The 16,822-nt window shown below is 46.7% G+C and overlaps 1 protein-coding gene and 1 long non-coding RNA gene across 3 annotated transcripts in view; one reads left to right on the plus strand and one right to left on the minus strand.

Moving 5' to 3' along the window:
* Positions 1-2,917, plus strand: part of LOC138516681 (uncharacterized) — a 575,944-nt gene extending 573,027 nt beyond the window's left edge. Inside the window, exon 4 of the long non-coding RNA XR_011282299.1 lies at positions 1,407-2,917. This is a non-coding gene — a long non-coding RNA (uncharacterized lncRNA). The remainder of the gene's footprint in view (positions 1-1,406) is intronic.
* JAKMIP1 (janus kinase and microtubule interacting protein 1) overlaps positions 1-16,822 on the minus strand; it is a 3,487,328-nt gene that overhangs the window by 643,303 nt on the left and 2,827,203 nt on the right. The window lies entirely within an intron of this gene.

The raw sequence follows: 16,822 nt of genomic DNA on the forward strand, positions 1-16,822 counted from the left end.
CTAAAGAAAATGCAACATTATTGCACATGTCCCTTCACTAAGGAGTAACTTTGTTTTACTCCTACGTCCCGTCCTCTTCCCTCCATACATGTGGGAGACTCACAAGCACTGATGTATAGAACTGGGAAAATGGAAAAACTCCCTTCATTAAAGAGGTTCCTGAGGACTGCTTGACCAAACTAAGCATCAGCTCTTGAGCTAAGGTCAAGACAATAGTGTTTACAGAACGCCGACGGGAAGACCAAATGGCTGCCTTGGCAATGGTTTTCCAAGCAACGTACTTTTGCAAAGCTATAAAGGTTGCGTTACCCTCCACTAGATCTGCGTGGATGCCCTTGGGGGCCTGCAGGCCTTGTACTCTGTGGGCCTCTGTAATGCAGGAAGTTAAGTGGAAAATAGTTGCCTGAGAGGCCTCTGTTTTGATGGCCAGGGAAAGGCAGCCACTACCTGATCCTGACCCTGGGGGTGGTATTATGAGGGAGGATCATCTGGGAGGAGACACATATCAGGGGGAAGTGGTAACTTCATTAACACCCGATTCTTCCAATCCCCCTGAAAAACAAATGGTGTATTGTAAAGTGGAGCCAAGTAGTGCAACTACTAATATTCAGATAACAACTCAAATCCAACAAGCATTTGAAACAATATAGCTTTGAAAAGCTAAAAAATCAATATGGACTTCAATTCCCATAATACCTATGGTACTGGGACGAAGAAGAGGAGTGAAGAGTCAATGTGCAATAGGAACACCCTTAAGCCAAAGATAGCTGAAAACTGAACTGTAATCTTGTGCTGGGAAAGTTCGAGAGTGTACTGTGCTCCACGATCCCACCTTACCCCGTGGTCAAAACGTGGTGAAGGAAGGCGCAGGCTACCAGATCCTTGCATGTTATTTGAGAACCATAATTTCTTAGCATAGGCCCTTTTAATTTTGACACAGCCCCAGTAGGACTGCCTTATTTTTCATTTGATGGTTGATGCTTGCTCCCATCTTAGATTTAGGTTTAGATTAGGAATTTTTCCAACCTGCATATAGAACTCCCTACAAAATCTATAGCAGACCATACAATTACGATTCCGATTACCTACTTGGTATCGAAATCACAATTTGTGCTTGAGCCTTTATTTATGTGTGATGACTAGTCAATATCCCCTAATATTGTAAGGCTATTTCTCACATATTACAAAAACAAACATATTAGCAATCAAGTGAACGTGTACTGCTATTTTATCAAAATAACACGAGGCCTTAAGCTGAACTGTAACCACGATAATAAATAGTTGGGTATGTGTATAATCAGAAACAAATAACTTGGCATTGCTCATTTTACAGGGAATGTGTAGTTTAGTGCTGTAATTAAGTGTTAGTTAAAACCTTAGGCTAAACTTATTCTTCTTTTTTACAGGCAAATCATTGAACAGAAGAATGAAATGAAAGAAAGAAGAACATTTTAAAGTCACCAGAGAAGTGAATAGAGACAAGGGTTGTTTTATAATTATACCAGCCAAAACCTATTTCTAAAGAACAACGAACAAGTGATGTAGGTTTTAGCAGTAACATGCAGGCGATCTAACCTAATAATCGCCATAAAGTAAATACATTTTTTTAGAAAGAAAAAATACAGTGCTATTTAAACAATTTGAATTTTAAAAAAAATGACAGACAGCAAATCAAAGAAACAACAAATATTAAATATATTTCCTGTCATACACAATATTCTGAGGAGAGAGCCACATAAAATAGAAAGCTAGATGTTGTCTTGACAGGTCTGGAAGATTTGCACACTCAGCTTTTCCTTACCCCCCTAATAATCTTGTTTCAGGCTTTACCCTACACCTTCTTAAACATAAACAAAGAACACATCTGCCCATCCACTCTTCAATGAGAACTAGTAAAAAAAAGTGTCCCCCTTTAGGTCTAGAGTGGAGCTATATACTGGAGAGTGGTTTTGGTGTCAGTCAGTTGCTCTGTGATGGATAACAAGTGCATCCCAAGGAATTGTGTTATGCAAGCAGCTGTTTTGTGGGAGCCAGTGCAACCATTTTAAATTGAAGAGAGAATTCCAAAATGGTTATTATTCCATGCAGCTTGGTATATTTATGTGTGATCCACTGCATTACATTGGGATTGTTTTTTCCCCAATTCAACATGATTTTCGATAGGAATAGTAAAAGAAAGGTCTGTCCACAGGGATGGATGAAGTATTTTAACTATGACTATTAATGTACTAGGCAAGTAGGATCAATAGTGTATAACTATTCATGGTGGCGTGACTGCATGCTTTGAGACGGTGATACCATCAAATTGACTGTGAAATGCTGGCTCTTAAGACCCATGTCATTTTACAAATTCTTGTTCCTTTACCTTTCTGTATTGCGAATGGTGGATGAATTTGACTTCTATTGAAATATCATGAATTAAGGTGGGACAATGGATCATTAGCCAAGTCCACCTATCCTAATATGAACATTGTTTCCTGGTTTGCAATACTGCACAGTTAACGACACCCACGCAGGTGAATCATCAACCATATGTGTATATGGTACCACAATTAAATAATGAATTTTGATTACAGTGAAAACATTTGATTAATGACAGGAATTTATAAACAAAATTGTTTTAGAATAGGTACATGCAAGATTTCGGACCAGATGTCACTGATGGATTGCAACCTAATATTTCCTAAAAAGGTAGGGAAGTGGATATTAAAATATAAAACAGTAAAATTAGTTGAACCCATTTCATAAACTGTACTTAATTTCCAAATGCATTAGAAGAATAGTAATTCTTTAATTATTCCTTTCCACAATCGGATGGGGAGCAATTCCCATGGTTTGAAGTATGAAGTACAAAAGGAAGATGGTCATATAGGAGACACTTCTACCATACCTCTCAAAACTGGATCATCACTCTACGTCTGGACCAAGCCTTTGTGAATGTGGCCAAAGCAAGACTTTTCATGAACAAAGAATAGAACCAATTGTTTCATACAATATATATTTTTCAAACTTGTTTTAATACTTTATTTAACATTTTCTGCATTAATGCAAGGCAGTAATAGGGGCGCTTGAGAGCCAAGTCAAGATGGCCGCTCTTCTGTGAGCTCCCGGGACACCCGCCCAATATCCGGACACTATCCTGAACTATAATGGTAGTCTTGCCACCAAAATACTAATGCTGTGGTGTTGAAGCTGCAGGGCCTGCCTGGCTGGTCGGCGTATTGTTGCATAACCCGGAGCAGGTCGATCTTGCTGTGGGCAAGGGGCAAGTCCTGCGGGCGCAGTGGCAACGAGGCACCGCATCCTGCTCCGCTCAGATGCCTGGCCAACGGAACGTGAGGAAACTAGGCTGGAGAGACTGCCGCCCCCCCGGGCAGTAGGAGAGCTGCAGTGACCGCTGAAATTTAGCCTCCCGCAGAGCACTGTGAAGGTGGCTGATCCTGCCCCAAGCGGGCAGTTGCAAGCCTGGAGGCGGGACACGGCTGGAGTGTGCTCCGCTGGGGGACTGGAGAGACCTGAGAAGGGGCAGCATCCTGAGAACGCTGTGGGGATTGCTTCATAGTGGAGGGGCACCCCAGCTTCTGCCTGCATGGCCTCCGGGACCCCTGCACGCGGAGGAAGGATGCGGTTCTCCGGAGCCTCTTCCCCGCTACCAACAACCAGCGGTGGCTCGAGCCACGGGCGGCTGTCAGCGTTCTGGTGCCTGGCACTGCAGAGGAGGAGAAGCGGGTGAGCGAGACAACGTGGCCTGGGGAGGTTCTCACATTGCCATATATGCTGTCTACCATCAGCGACTGCCGCACAGGGCTGTAAGAGTAATCAGAGGCCCAGAGACTGTACATGGTTCTCTGGTTATCACAGCAGTGGGCGAGCTACCAAAGGGGAGAGCAGGCACCAACAGACAGAGGTGTAATGAATTTATAGGCTGGATCTGAGCAGCAGGAACACCAGTTTGGAATAGTGGTACTCTTGCAGGGGGGCTGCCTGGTGCTTTCCCGCTGTGGTGTGGGCTTGTTGTGAAATAAGGAGTGCTGTCTGGCTTTTAGGAGTGGGGGGGTGTCGGGAGGTTAGATCAGCACAGAGACACCTGGGGTAGCCAGAAGCCTGTGGCTTTCATATATAGGCAGGGGAGGACTTGTAGTGGAGGAGACTCCTGCACCTAAAGAGGAGCATTCGCCGGACACACTGGGAGATATTAAGTGTATACTTACCAAGCTGCAGAGAGGTATTACCTCACTGGACAGCAAAATGGTCACACTTACCAGTAAGCCTTGACGGCATGACACTGTAGCCTGGGTGTTGGCGTACTTAGGCTCCTGGGATGGGCTAATGGGATGTTTCCGGTTGTGTTAGGGGGCTTCTGGGGTAGATGGTGTAGGAGGACTTGGGTGCGCTGTCATTGTAGGCTTTGCATCATTGTTTGGGGGAATACAAGGTTGTGCATGCTGTTTTTTTCCCAAATGCTAATAAAACGTTTTAAAAAGGAAATCAGGGTGCAGCAAGAGGACCCTGACCTCCACCTGCAACTTTGGCGGTGAAAGCCTCCTTTGCCAGAGGCCATGGCACACATGCAAAGTGCAAAGTACAAACAAATAATAATAATAATGAATAAAGACATGAATGAATAAAAGTAGAGAGAAGAAGCAAAAAGGACACAGGAGAAAACGGAGCAAATTAAGAGTGGGCTATATGTCCTCCACCTTAGGAAGTCTGGGAGGGTAGTGCCTGCCCTCACAGCAGGCATCACATTTGGTGGCTGCACTCTAATCCTGGAAGCCCAATATCGTCCAAGACACTCTATGTGGTCATTGTGAGTCAGACTCTGCATATCAGCAAGCGCAAGACAAACATCAACCGGGAGCATGGCAAAAGAATTGCCGGAAGATAGGACTCCATCCTTGGAAGCATCAAAGTTGGATCTCATCCTGCTGCAATTTGACAGGGTCAATGATGTGGTAGCAAGCATCGACGCACGGGCAAAAGACACACATGAAGTGGTGCTTGGGGTTAAGGAAGAAATTAGCAACTTTACAGAGAGACTAGGCGATGTGGAGTAAAGAGTAGGAAGAGTGGAGGAAGTCGCCCACAATTTCTTTCACCTGCATGCCCAAATGGATGTTTTGATGGTGGCAAACATAGAGCTGGAGGATAGGTGTTGAAGATGCAACTTCCGCTTCTTTGGCTTTCCGGAGAAGGTCGAGGGCTCAGACCCAATCTCATTCCTGTAGAAATGGACACCAGCAAATGTACAAGTGGAATTTTAGAGGCAATTAGAGATACAGAGAGCGCACAGTATGGAAACGAAATGGAAGTGGCCCCAAACACCAAGGCCTTTGATAGCTTGATATGATATGCTATAATATGTCATTTATAATGCGCTTGTACTCAAGTGTTTCTAGGTTCGACAAGATAAGGAGGGGGAAACAGGAGGAGCACAAAATAAAAATCTTACTAGACCTTGTGTCATTCAGATCGTGCAAGTGCGAGGAAGATCGAGAAGTGCTGGGGGAGGGGAGAGGTGCGGGCAACTCAATAAGTGGCTCGTAAGTGCAGTGAAAAGGGACTGTACGGTTGCAGATAAAGACCCTTAAGTGCTGGGGGGCCACCGAAGGCAGTGCAACGGCAACTAGACATGCAGGAGCCTGGGCCCAAGTTCAGAGGGTGGCCAAGTGACCAGTGCATGGAGCAGTCAGTGACAACTGCAGGTGAGAGGAAGAGAGAAAGCATAAGCAAAAAGGAAGGTCTTGAGTTGCTTCCGGAACCAGAGGTGGTTCTGCTCAAGTTTGAAAGAGGCAGGGAGGCTGTTCCAGAGGGAGGCCCCAGCCGAGGAAAGAGATCTGCCCCCCACTCTATGCTAAGAGAAGCGTCTGACCCTCAGAGAGTGAAGAGATTTCAGAGCTGGAGAGATACGATCCCTGGGCTTGAGGCCAAGGACAAGTCTTGATGTCCTGTTCTGGATAAGTTGTAAAGGTTTTAGAGTAGAGACAGGTAGATTTAGAAAGAGACTGTGGGCTCTGGACACAGTGAGCTTCTGGGGGAAAGTGAGAAAAGGCAGAATACCTCTGAGGAGGTGCAGCTGAAAGTGTGACTTCTTAGAGACGTCAGAAATGTGAGAAGAGAAAGAGAGGGTGGAGTCAAAGATGACACAAAGGTTCTTAGACTCACAGGAAGGAGGAGAAAGAGGGCTTAGGGTGGGCGGCCAGAGAGTGTGAGGGGAAGGAAGGGAGCAGGTGACCCGATGAGGAGGATCTCAGTCTTACTGGCATTAAGGCAGAGATCATTGGTAGCACACTGTTCCTGAATTGCAGTCAGGCAGTCTGGTATGAGAGAAGGAACAGAGGTGGCTGAGGGGAGCCTGAAGGAGAGCTGGGTGTCCTCTGCATAACACTGAGTACAATGTAACGATGCAGTGGGCAAGAGGTATTAGGTAGTGGTTGAAGAGCACAGGAGAAAGGTTAGATTTGGGGAACACCAAAGTAGAGAGAGTGATAGAAGAGAAGAAAGACCCCAGTTGGACATGTGAGGGTCGGTCAGTGAGAAAGGATGTCAACCAGGCCAGAGCCTGACCAGTTATACCCAGGTTGTCACGGAGGCGATTGAGCAGGATGGCATGGTTGACTGTGTCAAAATTAGAGGATAGTTAGAGGAGAGTGAGGACAGAAGATACCCTCATGTGCGTCAGATCCTTTTGGCAGTCAAACATACATCTCAGATAGTTTGGGAAGGGCACAGGATATACATTTCGCAAGATTTCTCCAAGGAAACGTTAGAAGTGAGGAAGAAGTTTCTCAGCATGAGACCAGCCATGAGAAAATGGGACTTGAGATATGTGCTGCGGGATCCGGCAAGGATGCTGGTGACAAAGGATCAGAAGACAAGAGAATTCACAAATCCGGCAGAGTTATGGGATTTCCTGCAGGAGCTGGAAACACAGGCAATGGATAACTCGCAGTAGACGACAGCAGACGGACATAACAGGGAGGATCACCACCAGGATGGGAAGCAGGAGCAGAGAACGGATACTATTGAAAGAGGCCAAACGCCCCACGCAAGCTGTTGGGTGATGTGAGAAACCTCAAGGTGTCTCACTCACTAGTCCCCGGGGATCTGTCATCCAGGTGGCCAGGACATGGCCATCACTATTGGATCCAGTTCCTGGGGGTGGACCAGTGCGGGAGGATCACCTGGTCTTCGGGGAGTGGAAGCGGGACACCGAAGGTTGAGACACAGTATCCCCTTCCTTATGACACCTTTTCCCCATCCTGTCCAGTAGGATACTTAGAAACTCTAACCACCCGCCCCTTTCTAACACAAACACTTTCCCACAGTGTGAACGACAACAGACTAATACCCGAGCTTATTACCTGACATTCCCAACACATAGGCATCTGAACACTAATTAGTTGACCCTAACCATGTTCAGCCGTGCGCACCTTCTCATCTCTTTCCTACTTCAGCTTCAGTGTCATTCCTGGTATCCTGCACTATTATGCACCATGTCTGTTAAGCGTTGCTATGCCTTTGTATTACCATGATTAAGACTATGTCACTGCTGTAACTTACGCTGCCTGCTTGTAACCACCTTCTTGTAACCATGCGCCCAGATGCCCCAGGGCAAGGACGCGCGCTATAAATAAAACAAATACAAATTAACAAATACAAGGGTCAGGCAAGAGTCAGGCAATTACCGACAACTACACACACCTGACCCTTTCCGTTCCCCATAGGGATAAAAGGCAGAGCACAAGAGCATACTCCAAGCAAGGCCGAGCGCACGAGGAAGCCGTCATTCCAGGACGGCAGTTCAAATGGAGGAGAAAGGCAGTGAGACCTGGAAGGACATCAAGGAGGGAGTTGCCCTTGCCCTTTTCAACCCAGACCCGTGAACCCTCCGATAAAAGAAACATAACACCGGGAATCGCAGCTGGTAAAAGGTGTGACGGATGTCAGTGGTACATGGCACCCTCCCGCACTGATAGCCAGGGTGGGGAGACGTGGTGGCCCTTGTGGTACTGTCCTTGACTCCAGCATCAAAGGAAGCGCCAACAAGTTCAGCACAGCCGGTGAGTCCAAAGAACCTGATAGTCGACCGGACTGTGTTAGGCTCAAGGTTGCAGAGGCAACATTAAGAAGATAAATAGACAAGAGGTCTTTTGTGAACAAACTTGGTACCAGAGATAGCGTGGTCAGGTGCCACATGGACGTTCACTCGAAGGTCTCTGGCTGGTACCCCTCTCGTGAACAAAGAGACTGTGTTGAACATTGTGAGCAAAGAAACTACAAGTACCAAGAGGCCATAGAGAAGGCCTGTATAAGGTGTTAAGGTGGTCACACAAGGGTCAAACCAAATTCCTTGTACAATCGTGAAAGTCCTTGACACATTGCAGAAGTTTTGATATTGTGAAACAGGCGTTTGCGCCTTGCTGAGGGGAACGCTGTGTGAACTCTGATGGTATGAAGCTCGCGCTTGCCGTGGCTAACAGAGTGACCCAGCGAGACGAGATAGCCCTTCGGAAGTCTCGGTTTAAGATTGGCAAGTGCTTTGGAAGGTCTGAGCCCGGATGAGGGGGACCTCACTAAACCGAAGGGGTTGTTTAAAAAGACATTAAGACTTTTGAATATTACAAATAAGGAGATTGTGATTGACAGGCAATAGTAAATACGACTGAGGGACGTCAAGAGTAAAGATGTGAAGAAGCTAAGTAAATAGCATTGTGATGACAAGTATGAACCCGACTGAGGGATGTCCACAGTGAGAGGTTGGTCTGAGCCCGACTGAGGGAGGTTGAAACTGAGAGAAGGATCGTAGCCCGGCTGAGGGGGATCCAAGGCTGAAGGGTAATCACCCGAAGTAAAAGTTAACAGAAGGAACCTTTGTTGTTTTGGCGAATCAGGCCCTCTGAAGCAAGAGACTTTTGCATGAGAAGAGATTTGGGCACAGAAGGCCTTGATACTGAGAAAAGTTACTGTAAGCTTGTGCCGGACAAGCCCAGGAGTGTGCTGTGCTCGAGAGTCCCACCTTGTCCCGTGCTAAAAACATGGGGAAGGGAGACCCCGGCCATAGCATCCTTTCTTAGTATAGTCGCTTTTATTTGACTAGATTCCACTTGGACTGTATTATTATTATTTTTTGATGGCCGTAGCTTGCTCCCATCTTAGATTTAGGTTTAGATTAGGTGTTTATCTCACTCATTTTACACTCGTCAACTGTGATAACTTGTGTCTGTCTTACTTTGATGCCATGCCTTTCTTACAGTGATAAGCTGTTAATTAGGGAAGAGTCCAGCGTAGAGAGGGTACGATAAACATTGAAATCTCCATTGAAATCACACACTTGAGTCAGGTGTGGTCAACAGAGGGCTTCTGGTCAACAGACGGCTTGAGGTGAGAAGTAAGACTTTTAGAGAGAAAGGAGGTGTTACAGGTAAAAAAAAAAGATCAAAAAATCAAAAGAAGGACAGTGTTGAGAATGGATGAACTAAGCCTTCCTAGAACTGTGGCGGCTACTGAATGGGAGCAAACACTGGACGCAGCACATTATATGGACATTAGCACACAAACTCATATTACATACTATACAAGGTGGGGGGAAGGAGGCGGTATGGGGTGGGAATTGGTTGTCACTCCATTGAAATGGGCAAGTGGATAGAGTAGATCTTCTGATTTGGTGCTGACCATAGGAAGTACGAGGGGGGAGGTAATGGATTGGCATGGTGTGTATTGTTTTTGCTTGTTGCAAGTTCAAATGTTGCTCGTTTTGGTGATTCATGGGTTCCAGGAAGAGCTTTACGGCATGTGGCACGCACGGATAGTGGGGAGGCAAGGAATAATGGAAAAACTGGGGCAGGTACAAGCAAGGGACGAGATGGCAAGCCATGCACACGACTAAGGATATAAGGGTACTGTCGCTCAATGTCAAGGGTTTAGGGTACTTCATTAAATGGAAGAATATCCTTAATTATTTAGCTACCAAGCAAGCGGATACGGTCCTCCAGAAGGAGATATATCTCACTGAAAAGGAGGCAGAGCAACTTTGCAGGGACTGGGTGGGGAAAGTATACCACAGTAGTTTGAAGAAACGGATCAAATGCGGGGTGGCTATCCTCTTGCGCAAAACACTCCAGATTAGAGTGGCGAAGAAATTGGGGGATGATGAAGGCAGATTTGTCACAATAAAGGTCCAATTTGGGAGGGGCTAGCTATTGGATCTGTTTATGCACCTACAGCAGACAAGCAAGCAGTATTCTCCATTCTTAATAGATCATTGACAGAGATGGCCAATATACACATATTACTGGGGGAGTGGGGGAGGTTGAAATCTACTGTTAGACTCATATATTGACAAGTCCAATAGACCGGACAATGGCCATAAAAGGGATAGGGAAGTTCTGAAGCAATTGATGGCAGATTATAGCTTCTGCGATCCCTGACAACTGCTGCACCCACTGGTTAGAGATGTTTCCTTCACCTCATGTGTACACAGTACACAATCCTGCATTGATTAATTCTTAATAACCAATCGGGTGATTGCAAGCCTGCGGGCGTTTGAAATTATACCGGGAGGTATCACAGATCATAATGCAGTGCTCATGCTTATAGATGCAACTCTGCAGAGACCACATGCGCACAGGTTGGTGGATGAATACTAGCGCAGTTAAAAACCCGAAAGATAAGCTAACTTTCAACTAGGTTGTAGAGAACTACTTTCAGTTGAATGAGGGTTCGGTTAGCTCAGTGGGATATTTTTGGGCAGCAGGGAAGGCGTACATAAGGGGAGTTCTGATACAACAGGGTGTGAGGTGGAAAAGAGCGGAAAGACAAGAGGTGCTAGAGGCAGAAATTACCCGGCCATCACAGCAATATGAAAGTGATCCTTCAAACGATACCCTGATGGAAGTTAGGAAAGCGTAATTCGAGCTGTACACGCTGTTCATGAAAAAAGCAGAATATGCCCTATTCAGGGTGTGGGGAACGCATTATGAGCAGAGGGAGAAGGCAGGTCGTCTTCTAGAATCCCAGTTGAAGCAGAGAGACACGCAAGCTGCAATAATATCGATACAATGTGTGGACACAGGAGCCAGTATCACTGACCCTAATGAAATAGGGCAAGAGTTCCGCAAATTCAATGAGCAGCTGTCTTCCCTTCATCAGGCAGTGGAAGAAAGTTGTATGGATGCCCTGCCCCTCCCCACACATGATGACAGAGACAGGCACATGGTGGGGGGGCCCTTTCACCATCGAGGAAGTCGGGGAAGCTATCAGAGATATGCAGGCAAAGAGGATTCCAGGGGACGATGGGATACCAATAGAATTCGATAAACTGGGGTGGGAGGGTAGCTGAGATGCTAACACTGGTCTTTAATGAAGCAGAGCGGGATGGAGGGCTTCAACCTGAATTTAACAGGGTACTAATTATGGTGCTAACTAAGCAAGGGCGAGACTCTATGAAGTGCAGTAGCTACCATCTGATGTCTCCAACAAAGATGATAAGATTCTGGCAAAAGTGGTAGCAGCAAGACTTCGGATGGTAATCACAAAGTTAGTCCATAAATCTCTAGTGGGGTTCATGCCTGACCGCTGTGGTCGAGATAACATGCGATTATTACTGCATACGCTATGGCAAGAAAGAGATGGTAACCCCGGAGTGTTGCTTTCTCTCGATCCTGAGAAAGCATTTGACAGAGTGGCATGGGGGTATCTTTTCCGAAAATTAGAGAGATTTGGCCGAGGGGGAACATTATATAAGAAAAGTTAAACTGTTGTACTCTCATCCCAGTGCCAGGGTGAATGCAGGGGGATACATTTCAGAGCCATTTGAGATCACGAGGGGGATGAGGCAAGGCTGCCCGCTGCCGCTGCTCACCCTGGCACTGGAACCTCTACTGGTAGAGATGCGGGAGAGCAAGGAAATCAAAGGGATCCAGACGCCGGCAGGAAATCTGAAATACCTACTGTATGCGGATGACATACTGCTGACCCTAGCTTGTCCCGATTCATTCATTGAAGCACATTTGAGGGTCATTCAGGCTTTGTCAGGTTAATATAAGGGCGCCTGGCGGTGTCCTGATATACCCAGGAGGTACATATAGAAATATCAAAAGAATCAGGATGAGAGATCCTACAAGCGGAAAGTGTGGTAATGAACATATAAATTTAGAACACATGTTTAATTTTTAGTTGGTTTACACGACTTTCGATAAGCACGAAAGCGAATGACAACGGACAGGTATAATTATATACAGTGGAACTACAAGGTAAGAATCAACCTCTATGATGTTGAGGTAAGAACTTCACCTAAGGGCACAGACATATGACAGTCAGAGAGACCTAAACTTGAACACAGTGCAGCCAGGACAGAAAATGGTCTGGGGCGTAGATAACACAGGCTACACACAACAATATCTACAGGACATACACAAAGAAAGGTTTTTTGCAGTTGTGTCACGGGGGATCGACACAGGTGTGTTTCGGCCATGGGAGGCTGTATTGTAGCCTGTCTTGGTGTGGCCTTCATCAGGATTGGCACCAGTAGTGGTGCTGTCTGTATTATCTGCTGCTGAGATCGCAGGGGTGCTGTGGACAATCCTTGAACAGTTGCTGGATTGTAGGTGCAAAACTGCACTTAGGTAGAGCCGTGGGTTCCTGATGTCTAGATTTGGTCAGGATACCTGGGGCTTGATGAGGGCCTGAGTAGGTCCCTGATCGCGATCCAACAAAGTATGTGCGTTACCGGGGGATCCACAGCAGTAGTGGTTCTACGGCTCTACCGAAGTGCAGTTTTGCACCTACAATCCAGCAACTGTCCAAGGATTGTCCACGTACAGCACCCCCGCTATCTCAGCAGCAGATAATACGGACAGCACCACTACTGGTGCCAATCCTGATGAAGGCCACACCAAGACAGGCTACAATCCAGCCTCCCATCCAGCCATCCAGCCTCCCATGGCCGAAACACACCTGTGTCGATCCCCCATGACACAACTGTAAAAAACCTTTCTTTGTGTATGTCCTGTAGATATTGTTGTGTATACCCTGTGTTAACTACGCCCTGGACCATTTTCTGTCCTGGGTGCACTGTGTTCAGGTTTAGGTCTCTCTGACTGTCATATATGTCTGTGCCCTTAGGTGGAGTTCTTACCTCAACATCATAGAGGTTGATAGGTTGATACTTACCTTGTATTTCCACTGTATATAATTATACCTGTCCGTTGTCATTTGCTTTCGTTATTATCGAAAGTCGCGTAAACCAACTAAAAATTAAACGTGTTCTTGAAATAAATGTATATGTTCAGAAACACACTTTGTGCTTGTAGGATCTCTAATCTGGCTTTGTCAGGTTACAAAATGAACTGGGACAAATGTGAAGCCATGCCGTTAAACAACAACACACATAATCCAAATATAGGTCTGCAGTTCAAGTGGGTAACAACGGGAATAAACTATTTTGGAATAAAGCTGAATCAGGGATTGACGACATGGTTAAGGATAATTTGTGGGGGTTTGGCACAATATTGGTGTGGAGATGGTCAGGTGGTCATCACTGAAGTTATACATATGGGGTAGCGGGCACATAGTTAGGATGATGGTGCTCGCCAGGCTGACCTATATGTTTGGCATTATGCCCCTTGAGGTACTCTCACTCCTCATGCGGAAAATATTAAGTGGAGTTAAGGATTTTGTGTGGGGCAGCCTGAGGCTGCGACTTAAACTGGAGAAGCTATACGCCCCTCTTAGGGTGGGAGGTCTCAACCTGCCTAATGTTAAACTGAGCTACCTAGCGCAGCAGTTATCCCAGGTCTGGGTGTTTTTAAGAAACAGATAGGATGCACCAACGTGGGCCACATGGGAGCAGTGTCTTGGGGGTAAGGACAGAGCAGCAGTGGTATATGATGATAGAGCTGCGAATGCACTGTACCCGATTTTAATAACCACCGTCAAAGCCTGGGAGAGAGCTCATGCTCTACTGGAAGTCCAGCTGTAAAACAAAAGGGCTAAAAAGATAGGCAAGCATAGTATCTTGTGGGCAGTCTGGGTAAATCGAGGGCTCAGGCACGTTTGGGATGTGATGGACGGAGAGAAGCCACTCAGCTTTGATGCTCTCGCGACTAGACACCATCTCAACCCCTCCGATGTTTGGAAACACATGCATCTTGTGCACTGTGTAGCTGCAGCACATAGGATTCATGGACAAGTTCTGAAAAGCTCACAGATAGCAAAGGACTTGGGGGCTGGAAATGAGGTAAGTTTCTTGTCAGCAAATTTTACGCAACGCTGCGAAACTCCTTGTATGGGGATCCAGTCAGGAGAGGGGTAGTGCAGAGATGGCAGAAGTTGTTAGATATGCAGCTGTCTGAGGAGTCTCAAGTGCATCATGGAGAAGTATGAGAAAGGGGCAGAGAAGTCAGGCTTAGGCTGACATACTTCAAGATACTACAAGGTTGGCACTGGACCCCAGGCGACTGCAAGCTGCAGCACTGCGAAGGCAGGCTACATACTGGAGATGCAAAGCGCAGGATTCCGATTCAGTGCATGTACTATGGTTGTGTGTAAATCTTAAGAAATACTGGGCAGACACACTGTAGAAAATTCAGGTTACACTAGAGTGAGAACTTGAGTCCTCTCCGCAACTCTGCATTCTCCAAGATATGACATCCATAAGAGACCTAGAGGCCCATGAAATTCAACGGTTGAATACAGCCTATTGGTAGCCAAACGGCATTTTACGGCTGTGGGGCATGCAGACTAGGCCCAAGCAGAAATTTGGGAAACTCAGATGGCGAAGATGGCAGCGTATGAGAGATTAATTTCCCAAAAGCTGTCTTTCTACGCACATGGAGAAGGTATGTCTCTTAAAGCTGTGGGACACAATAGATGGCCTAATACCATACGGTTGGGAAATTAGGAGGGAATATTGGAGCCCTCAAGGGTGTGTTCAGATTTAGCTCTGCCAGTGCATGTTGAGTTTACTTACCTGTAACTAACCTTGAGTAGGAGGGAGGAGGCTGTGGTTTGGCTCTTCTTTACCTTTTTCTTTGAAACCCAGAGTTTATTGTTCCTCTTGTTTTTACCTCTTCTTCTATTTTTCTTTTTGTTTCTTTTCTTTTTCTTCTTTTTCTTTTATCCCTTCCTCTGCCTTTGAGTTGTTGCTACTCTAACTATATGACGAGATACAGGTTCTTTAGTTGGAGCAGATCCTTATTGTATGCTGATGCACTCTTTTATTGCTTGCGCCGTTGCTTGCGCCGTTGTTGGTCTTATTTTGTTCAGTGGGTCATTCACAGAAGATGTTGGTTGCTACAAAGGAATAAGGAAAGGGGAGAGATACTCCGCTAATAAGTCCAGGCGGCTTGAGTGATAGTAAGAGTAGCTAGCTTTATAGGCAGTGGGGAGGAGGTGGTTGTGTTTCTTATGTTTACTACATCATCTTTGTATATGATTATGTAACAACTCTGGTCTTTGTTGTATTTGAAACTGTTAATGGGACTCCATGAATGGGGATTTACACTGTCACACTGGCACCCGTGATCCAGCGGCAATGCCGCTGGACCGGGTGCCAGAAACGGGTAACTACCTCAGATGGCAGAGCCGCCGGGATACTGGCAAAGGTAGAATGAGGCCCAATGGGCCGACATGAGAGCCTGGGAGAATGACATTGGTAGACAATCACAGGGAAAGAGTGGAAGGGCATGTGGATAAGGACCAAGAGAGCCTCCACGGCAGTCTAACTGAAGGAGGCGGCATAAAAAGTAGTTGCACGCTGGTACTTCCAGATCTGCTCACCAGGGAGAGAGGCGCAATCCTTCATCGCGACTCAGGATCTCTGAACCTGAAGGCATGACTCCTGAAGGCTAGAGTTTGGAGGTTACGAGTTGCCAGCGGACTTCAGGGAGGTTCTCACCAAAGACGGGGAGTCGTCGACTCTCAAGTGCTACAGCCATAAGTGGAAGCATTTTACTACATGGTGCCGGTCACAGAAGATTACCCCTCTGAGGGTCACGGCTCTACAGATACTTCCATACTTGCTGTCCTTGGCAAAAGCTGGGCTGACTCACGCATCCCTCATGGTACACCTGGCGGCCCTCTCACGCTACACCAGATCCCTGGGAAGATCCTCACTGAGGTCCCACAGGCTCATCTAGGAGTTCCTTAAGGGGCTTTTTTGATCTTTCCCTCTGGTGAGGCCGCCTGCCCCGGCATGGGAACTCAATGTGGTCCTGACAAGACTCATGGGGGCACCTTTCAAACCTATGCATCAAGCCCCACTCTAGTTTCTCTCGTGGAAGATGGCATTCCTTGTGGCCCTCACCTCAGCCAGATGTGCGGATGAGATCCAGGCCCTATCCAGCAAGCAGCTGTATCTGACTTTCCACAAATCAAGGGTGGTACTGCGTACACACCCCACTTTCATACTGAAGGTTCTGCCAGAATTCCACCTCAACAAGCCTTTGGTGTTGCCCTTTTTCTTCTCGACTCCTTCGTTGCCAGCAGAGAGGGCCTTGCATTCACTGGACGTTGCTTGTGCCTTGAAGTTCTACACGACACGCACAAAGAGTTGCCACGGGAAGGAGAACGCGTCCCCCATGCTCCTCAGTTGGTGGAACCTGCTGGCAAACTTCTGGCGTTTTGAGTTAGCTGCCGTAGCAAAAAGATTGATAGGAGGTCTGCCCCATTTGACGAACAGACGGTCCACCTGATCCTGACGAAGTTCCCACTCGTGGCAGGAGCGCAGCTCCCTGCTGAGGGAGTCAGTGATGGTGTTCTTGATGCCTGCCAGGTGGAACGTGACGAGGAGCATCCCCTGTCCGATGGCTCAATGCCACAA

This window comes from Ambystoma mexicanum, chromosome 6q (genome assembly GCF_040938575.1).
Source record: "Ambystoma mexicanum isolate Mex_15411 chromosome 6q, UKY_AmexF1_1, whole genome shotgun sequence".
Taxonomy (NCBI): Eukaryota; Metazoa; Chordata; class Amphibia; order Caudata; family Ambystomatidae; genus Ambystoma; species Ambystoma mexicanum.